General features: G+C 42.7%; 1 long non-coding RNA gene across 1 annotated transcript; it reads left to right on the top strand.

Moving 5' to 3' along the window:
* Nucleotides 1–704: 704 nt before the first annotated feature.
* Nucleotides 705–7974, top strand: LOC116977841. Its single transcript, XR_004413313.1, has 3 exons — nucleotides 705–896; nucleotides 1695–1776; nucleotides 7964–7974. It is a non-coding gene; the product is annotated as an uncharacterized LOC116977841 (long non-coding RNA).
* The last annotated feature ends 654 nt before the right edge of the window (nucleotides 7975–8628 follow it).

The following is an 8628-nucleotide window of genomic DNA, read 5'->3' as shown; positions in this document are numbered from 1 at the left end:
GTATGGATCATCTCCTTGTCCACCAATCTCATTAATGAAATTAAAATATTGCTTTAACACAACTGCTGTTGTGTAACAGAGTGCTGCATCTGGTAGATTCATGACATAACTCCAAATAGCAGTATTTCATATTGAGTATTAGTTGATATAAACCAAGTCAGTCTGAAGGGTCACGACACAAATCGCCGCTCTCTATGTTCTCCTGCGATGCTGCCTGACTCGCCGAGCTACTCCAGCACTTTGTCTTCCAAAGCATATTGCCCCTCATTTTGAGAAGACCTATTGTCCTAAAATCAGTGTTATGTAACTGCATAAATAAGTGAGCTGGGATAATTTTGCTGGGCTATAAACTGGCAGCGACTTGTAACTAATTAGGTTGTTTATTTCAAAGAGTTGGCATGCCTGTGGGTGGGGGCGCGCAAATGGTCTTCTCGTAAATGATTGTAGAGTTCCAAGGCGAACCTACCCAATGGCCAGAAATTGGGGCTTCTGATCAAAGCTTTACCGGACTCGTCAGTGAGAGTGAGCATATAGTGTAGTTCTCTCTGGTCGTTTTCCGAGCGACCTACCCAGCAGCAAGCCCCAGAGAACGACCAAGAGACCAGCGCTAACACAACAAAGGGGAGAGAACGCGGCCCGGAGATGGAACGCGGTCCGGGTCTACTCTGGGGACGGGACGGGACGGGCCGGCGAGGCGCGTGCTCGTGCGCGTTCGTTACGGATGACGCGTACACGCTGGGTGGACAATGGCACGCGCTGCCGTTGCCTTTTCCGCCGCGAGGCACTTGGAGCGGTGTTGGCAGCAGCTTCGGCAGCAAAGTGTGTTCATGTAACGCGGCTCCTTACAACTTCACTCACACATACACACACACCTTCACTTTCCACGCCGGCATGGGGTGAGTTCGCTTTCCAAGTTAAAGCACACGGGTGCACTATGCTAGAATAAAAGACAAGCTCTTACATGTTTTCTTCCAAATGGTATGTTTTGGATGCATTTCTCTCGTCTCTTCTCTCCTCGGTTTGTAAATAGAGCAAACGAGCGAATGAATGGGTTTATTGTTTGCAGCAGTGAAAGTTTTAGCGCCTGTATTACCTTTCTGAGGACAGCCGCCCTAGAGCGGAGGGAAATTGAACGAGGGCTGGAAACAGATGAAGGAAGTTTGGGGAAAGAGAATGAATGGGAGAGTTGAACTCGGGCACAAAAAGAACGTCGGCGTTGCCGAGGAGGAGCGAGGCGGTGATTTATTTAAAGCCGGGAACGTCTTTCTAGAAACTGCCTTGGAATTAATCACGTCGCAAAAGTTTATCGGTGAAGTTTGAGTACGAAGGTGAAACTTGTGTCAAACGCGGACAGTGTCAAACGGGGTCGCTGTCGATACTGCATCTGCGGGTACAAGTTTCAACACCTCCACTCGTTGTTTATTAAACGTTCGCTTTCTCAAATCAAAATAGTTTTTGATTGATGGTAAAGGGCGAAATCGTTATGACAGCTTCTAACTTTGCAGGAATGCCGGTGAGTGAATGCACGAAAAAAAGCAGTCCAATTTATTTAGCGTAGTGCAGTCAGTACAACCGTAATATCTGGCATCAGAGTAGAACATGTTCCTGGATTGTGGGCAACCATTTGAAACTATGCGTCTTATGAAACGCATTTCTCAATAATATTGTAATTATGTTCTGTACATTTTGTTTAGATGTTGCTGAAATTTTGTGCTCTATGGTGATATTGGACGAAAATGAAAAGCTTAAAAGCCAAGTTCAGGAAAAGTGATGTGAGTATAGTAGGACGCCTACACACTGTAACTGGTTGACCTCTCACAATGAACAATGGCTTTGATTTCGACACTCATAAATTGATCAGAAATCTGTGGGAGTTTGATGCAGTCATATGATTTTTGCCTCCAGAAATGTTAACAGAGCAGATATGTTGGTGCTCAAATTATTTTACATTTAATAAATGAACGTATTTCAAATCTGCAAAATCAGACCATGCTGCAAGTACTCAACAGGCCAGGCAGCATCAGGGGAGAGAAATATTCATCACAATTGGAAAAGAACGATAGTGGTGTGCTGTTTGAGGCTTTTAGGTTGGCACATGAATATTCAGAGATGGAGGAGAAGGGATTAGTATAACCTGGCATCATACTAGCACCGACATCACAAGTATTTTGGTCACAGGAGCAGAATTAGGCCATCCAGCCCATCAAGTCTATTCCACCATTCAATCATGGGTGATTTATCTTTCCCTCTCAACCCCATTCTCCTGCCTTCTTTTCATAAAATTTGACACCCTGGGCCGAAGGATCTGTTCCCATGCTGTACTATTCTACAAAGTATCATTTTATTTTACTATATCAACGTCTTATAAGACTCCCAACTTCTATACTCAGTGTCAGCCTCAATAGAGTGGTTGTAGACGGGATGTTTCTAGTAGAGGGAGAATCTAGGACCAGAGGCCACAGCCTCAGAATAAAAAGTCATGCCTTTAGAAATTAGATGAGGAAGAATCTCTTTAGCCAGAAGGTGGTGAATGTGTGGAATTGATTGCCACAGACAGAGCTGGTGGCCGTCATTGACTTCTTTTTAAAGTAGAAATTGATAGCTTATTGATTAATAACGGCATCAAAGGTTCCACGGCAGAAAACAAGGGAATGGGGTTGAGAGGGAAAATAGATCTTACATGTTCGGATGGCGGAGCAGACTCGATGGGCCAAATAGCCTAATTCAGCTCCTATGTCTTATGATAGCCGTAGACTATGGTAAACTATTATTGCAAACTTTCACAAAACTGTTGCTATGAATGTTTGGAATAGTGTCACATCTCCAAGTAAAGATCCTTGATAGTAATTGAGATTGTCCTGATTTCATCACACTTAAATAATGTTTGTTCACTTTTTAAGCAATAGTTCCTGCAGAAAATATTTACCAGCATCGGGTGACGTTTCGACCCATCTGAAGAAGGGTCTCAACCCGAAACGTCGCCCATTCCTTCTCTCCAGAGATATTGCCTGTCCTGCTGAGTTACTCCAGCTTTTTGTGTCTACAATGAAATATCTCAAACATTTATTTCATTGGTACCAAACTTTTCTTTTCCAGTTGTGCTTTGCTTCATGGATGTTTTCCTAGAAATCAAATCAAATGTATGCCTTAGATTTATTATAAAAATTGTGTTGTGAAAAACTTCCAAAATTGACAGATTGATAAGATTGAAAGGTAGACCATGATGTGTAACTATTGCATGTAGCATATTTTAATTGAAAGAATGGACCAATCACAATATACCCTGGCATCATACTAGCACCCAAAGTGATTGCTGATTTTTACTCAATATGCTTCACAGTACTTGAAGATTAATATAAGTTTACTTTCTTGTGATGAGCTTGTTCAAATCTCCATCCTGATGACATTTTCCAATGTAATGCTGATATTTTAATTTTCTGTGCTTAACATCTATTGTAAAAGCCTAAACAGTTTTGGTCTCAAGTGTTTCGTATCTTTTGAATTTACACATATATGTTCTGTTCAAAGTGGGCAAGAATTTGTTTGGGGAATCTTAGAAAGTAGGCATATTTCACTCAAACAAAAGGTAATATTCTCTATATACTCCAGTTGGCTCCTGTATGGGGATCATGTCTTCTAAGTCCAGAACAAGGGGTCACAGTTTAAGGATAAGGGGGAGGTCTTTTAGGACTGAGATGAGAAAAACATTTTTTACACAGAGAGTGGTGAATCTGTGGAATTCTTTGCCACAGAATGTAGTTGAGGCCAGTTCATTGGCTATATTTAAGCGGGTTAGATGTGGCCCTTGTGGTTAAAGGGATCAAGGGGTAGGGAGAGAAGGCAGGTACAGGATACTGAGTTGGATGATCATATTGAATGGCGGTGCAGGCTCGAAGGGCCGAATAGCCTACTCTTGCACCTATTTTCTATGTTTCTATGTTTACACTCTGATGATCTCTGACTAACTGTAAAAACTTCAGTATACAGAGGCGAAGTGATTCCTTAAAGGCTGGATAATGTGTAAGCTGTACTAGTGATTGAAATTTGCATTAACGCAGAATAGAGCAATTGCGCATATGTTTAACAATCACTGGGAACTTAGACTTTTGGCTTTATGGCAGGATTTTCATTCTCTGTAGCACTTTGGCAGTATAAAACCTCCCCAAAAGAAGTTGTCAGCAGAGCAGTATGGTAATTCCAGCTGCTGCCACTGTTCTCTGCTACTTTTCACTGCTGGATTGAGTAGGTTACCCAAGGTCCATACTTGGACAGAGGACGTCAGTTATAATTCTTTCAACTCATGGAGCAGGCATAGGCACTTGTCTGCATCGCAAGTTTCTTTAATATGCGGCCACCCTCTGTCTTCACTAGTGTTGTATTACTCCTTACAGAGACATAACTGGGAATGTCCTGCCAAGAGTGTCTGTGGCTATCAGACACTGAAACGTGCATCCTGTGGGGGCTGTTGTTCTCTGGATGCTCCAGGCTCCTTTGTAGTCCCCGAGTCACCATTCCACCCCTCTCACATCATTGCAGCATCCACTAAGCAGAAACAATGCCCCATAGCTGGAAAACTATCCTGTGTATATTTGTTTAAGGAATGACTACGAAGGTTGCAGTTGCTGGGCGAAACATACAGTGGCTTGCAAAAGTATTCATACCCCTTGAACTTTTCCACATTTTGTCACGTTACAACCACAAACGTAAATGTATTTTATTGGGATTTTATATGATAGACCAACACAAAGTGGCGCATAATTGTGAAGTGGAAGGAAAATGATACATGGCTTTCAAATTTTTTTACAATTATAAAACTGAAAAGTGTGGCGTGCAAAAGTATTCAGCCCCCTTTACTCTGATACCCCTAAATAAAATCCAGTGCAACCAATTGCCTTCAGAAGTCACCTAATTAGTAAATAGAGTCCACTTGTGTGTAATCTAATCTCAGTATAAATACAGCTGTTCTGTGAAGGCCTCAGAGGTTTGTTAGAGAACATTAGTGAACAAACAGCATCATGAAGCCCAAGGAACACACCAGACAGGTCAGGGATAAAGTTGTGGAGAGGTTTAAAGCAGGGTTAGGTTATAAAAAAATATCCCAAGCTTTGAACATCTCACGGAGCACTGTTCAATCCATCATCCGAAAATGGAAAGAGTATAGCACAACTGCAAACCTACCAAGACATGGCCGTCCACCTAAACTGACAGGCCGGGCAAGGAGAGCATTGATCAGAGAAGCAGCCAATGGTAACTCTGGAGGAGCAGCCATGGTAACTGGAGGAGCTGCAGAGATCCACAGCTCAGGTGGGAGAATCTGTCCACAGGACAACTATTAGTCGTGCACTCCACAAATCGGGCCTTTATGGAAGAGTGGCAAGAAGAAAGCCATTGTTGAAAAAAAGCCATAAGAAGTCCTGTTTACAGTTTGCCACAAGCCATGTGGGGGACACAGCAAACGTGGAGGAAGGTGCTCTGGTCAGGTGAGACCAAAATTGAAGTTTTTGGCCTAAATGCAAAACGCTATGTGTGGCGGAAAACTAACACTGCACATCACCCTGAACACACCATCCCCACTGTGAAACATGGTGGTGGCAGCATCATGCTGTGGGGATGCTTTTCTTCAGCAGGGACAGGGAAGCTGGTCAGAGTTGATGGGAAGATGGATGGAGCCAAATACTGGGCAATCTTGGAAGAAAATCTGTTAGAGTCTGCAAAAGACTTGAGACTGGGGCGGAGGTTCACCTTCCAGCAGGACAACGACCCTAAACATACAGCCAGAACTACAATGGAATGGTTTAGATCAAAGCATATTCATGTGTTAGAATAGCCCAGTCAAAGTCCAGACCTAAATCCAATTGAGAATCTCTGGCAAGACTTGAAAATTGCTGTTCACAGACGCTCTCCATCCAATCTGACTGAGCTTGAGCTATTTTGCAAAGAAGAATGGGCAAAAATGTCAGTCTCTAGATGTGCAAAGCTGGTAGAGACATACCCCAAAAGACTTGCAGCTGTAATTGCAGCGAAAGGTGGTTCTACAAAGTATTGACTCAGGGGGGCTGAATACTTTTGCAAGCCACAATTTTCAGTTTTTTATTTATAAAAAAATTTGAAGACCATGTATCATTTTCCTTCCACTTCAATTATGCACCACTTTGTGTTGGTGTATCACATAAAATCCCAATAAAATACATTTACGTTTGTGGTTGTAACGTGACAAAATATGGAAAAGTTCAAGGGGTATGAATTCTTTTGCAAGACACTGTAAACAGCTACAGGAACTTCAAATGGAGCAAAGTAATGCCATTCACTAATATACTGTAGGTTACCCAGAGAAAACTAAAACACTAATCAACACTAAAACACTTTCAATTGAACTTAGTGATATTTGAGAGACTTTTATAGTTTAACACTGTGAAAATCTTGTCAAATAGTTTCTAAGCCTAAATGCTTTCCTGCTTGTTAGTATAGATAGTTTTGGAATTGGTGACCACTCAGGTTTTTCTTATAGACAATTTATCTAAAAGTAATTTGTATTTGGAGGTCAAGTGCCAATGTAAGATATAAAAAGTGTAAGTCTCTTATCAATAGATAAAGGTGGCGGCCTCTGCAGTCCGTCTGTCTTTTTTAAGTGTTTGTCCTGTTGAGTGTATAGTTGGTTGTAGTTTATATATTGTTTTTAGCTGTGTATATGTGGGGGGCGGGGAACTTTTAAATCTCTTCCCTGTACGGGGGACCCAACCTTTTTCTTGTCGGGTCTCCGTTGTCATTGGGGCCTAGCACTGTGAAGCGACCTCCAACCGGAACGACTTGGGGGTTCCAGTCGCGGAGCCTGCGGACTCACCATCGTGGAGCTGGCCGGCTTCGGAGCGTGGAGAGCTGTGGTGGAGCGTGGCTGCGACCTGACTTCAGAGCTTCGGAGGCTTCAGCCGCAGGCCTGGTGGACGGTGACATCGGGAGCTCGTGGGTCCCTGATGGGAGACCGTTTTTCGGAGCTTGCGCAACGGAAACTTCTCCTGCCCGAATTGAGGTGGTTGAAAACGACCAGGAGCGGGGCCTTACATCGCCTGGCGCGGCCTTAACGGCCGTGGGACTTACCATCACCCGCCGGAGACTTTAACATCGGGAGAAGAATGGAAAACGGGTGAGACAATGACTTTGCCTTCCACCACAGTGAGGAGGAGATTCGCTGTGATGGATGTTTGTGTTAATTGTGTGTCATGGTTTTTTTAATTTTTTTATTTTGGTGGTGGGAATATGGAATGAGCTGCCAGAGAAGGTAGTTGAGATATAACATTTTAAAATATGCTTGGACAGGTACATGGATAGGAAGGGTTTAGAGGGATAGGGGCCAAATGTGGGAAAGTGGAACTAGTTTACATGGGGCATCTTGGTCGGCATGTACTAGTTGGTTTGGAGGGCATGTATCCATACTATTTGTGTCTATGACAATTATCCTGGGCATGGGTGAACTTTGTTGCCATTGTGTCAAAATCTGCTAGGAATGAAGATAGACATTGGCAGCAGTACTGAGAAGTATAGAGCTCGAAGTGCATGGGTGTAGATCTCTGAATATCAAGACGGGTAGAGAAGGTAATTGTGGAGGCTTTACTCAAACCCAGAGTATACAAATTGGGAGACAATGCTAGAATCGTACAACACCCTCTTCTCCACAGAATAATGTACATAATCTTACTCGCTGTGTTAGAGGAAGCTTGTGATAGTATTGAAGAATACACAAAAGATATCTTAAAGTCCGTGTCAGCTGGAGAACTCCAGCTATGAGGAGCTATGAAGGAAGATTTGAATAGGTTGGGGTGGTCTTTGTGAAATAGCATTGGCTGAGGGAAAATTTAATTGAGGTATTTAAAATCGAGAGATCTAAATAGAAGGTATAGGAAAGACCTAGTTCACTTTTGAAGTTAACCCAATAGTGAAAGGAAATAAATTTAAATTTATTGATGAGATGATTGGAATGGAAATGGAGCCATTTGTTACCACAAGTAGGATCCGGTACTCGTTGACTGAACTTGCTGTCTGATCTATAAGGCAACAAATGTAGATGATTTCCAGGTGATCTAAGGCCAGATAGCACTGTTCAGCATGTCCCCTATGGATTGAATGGCTGACTTTGTGTGCTGTGTATTCCTACGATTGTCTGCATATGTGTGCATAAAGCTATATTTAACAGGTCAAGAGGTCTGGTGTACTGCATACCACAGTTCTGGTTGACACACTGTGGAAGGATGTGATTACATTGGAGAGGACAGAGGAAATTTGTCGAAATGTTGCCCAGAATGGAGTAATTGTGTAATGAAGAAATTCTGGAAAGACTGTTTTTCTTAAAGGGGGGGGAGGGGGGGAAGGACATGATTGTGGTACACAAAATGAAGAGGGCAATGGATAGGATAGAAAGCAAAGCATTTATTTATCCCCTTGTGCCTTAAACTAGAGAGCAAAGCTTTAAAGTGAAGTGTAAGAATTTTAAAAGGCATCAGAGGAAGAGTTTTTTCACCTAGAAACCTGTAATATACTGAGGGGTGGGCAAGACCCTTGCAGCATTTAAAGAGTATTTGGATGAGTACATGGGTCACCAAGAGCTGAGAGACTCTGGACCCAGTGCAGGTAAAT

The sequence above is a fragment of the Amblyraja radiata genome, chromosome 10 (genome assembly GCF_010909765.2).
Source record: "Amblyraja radiata isolate CabotCenter1 chromosome 10, sAmbRad1.1.pri, whole genome shotgun sequence".
Taxonomy (NCBI): domain Eukaryota; kingdom Metazoa; phylum Chordata; class Chondrichthyes; order Rajiformes; family Rajidae; genus Amblyraja; species Amblyraja radiata.
This window is presented reverse-complemented; position numbering and strand designations above follow the sequence as displayed.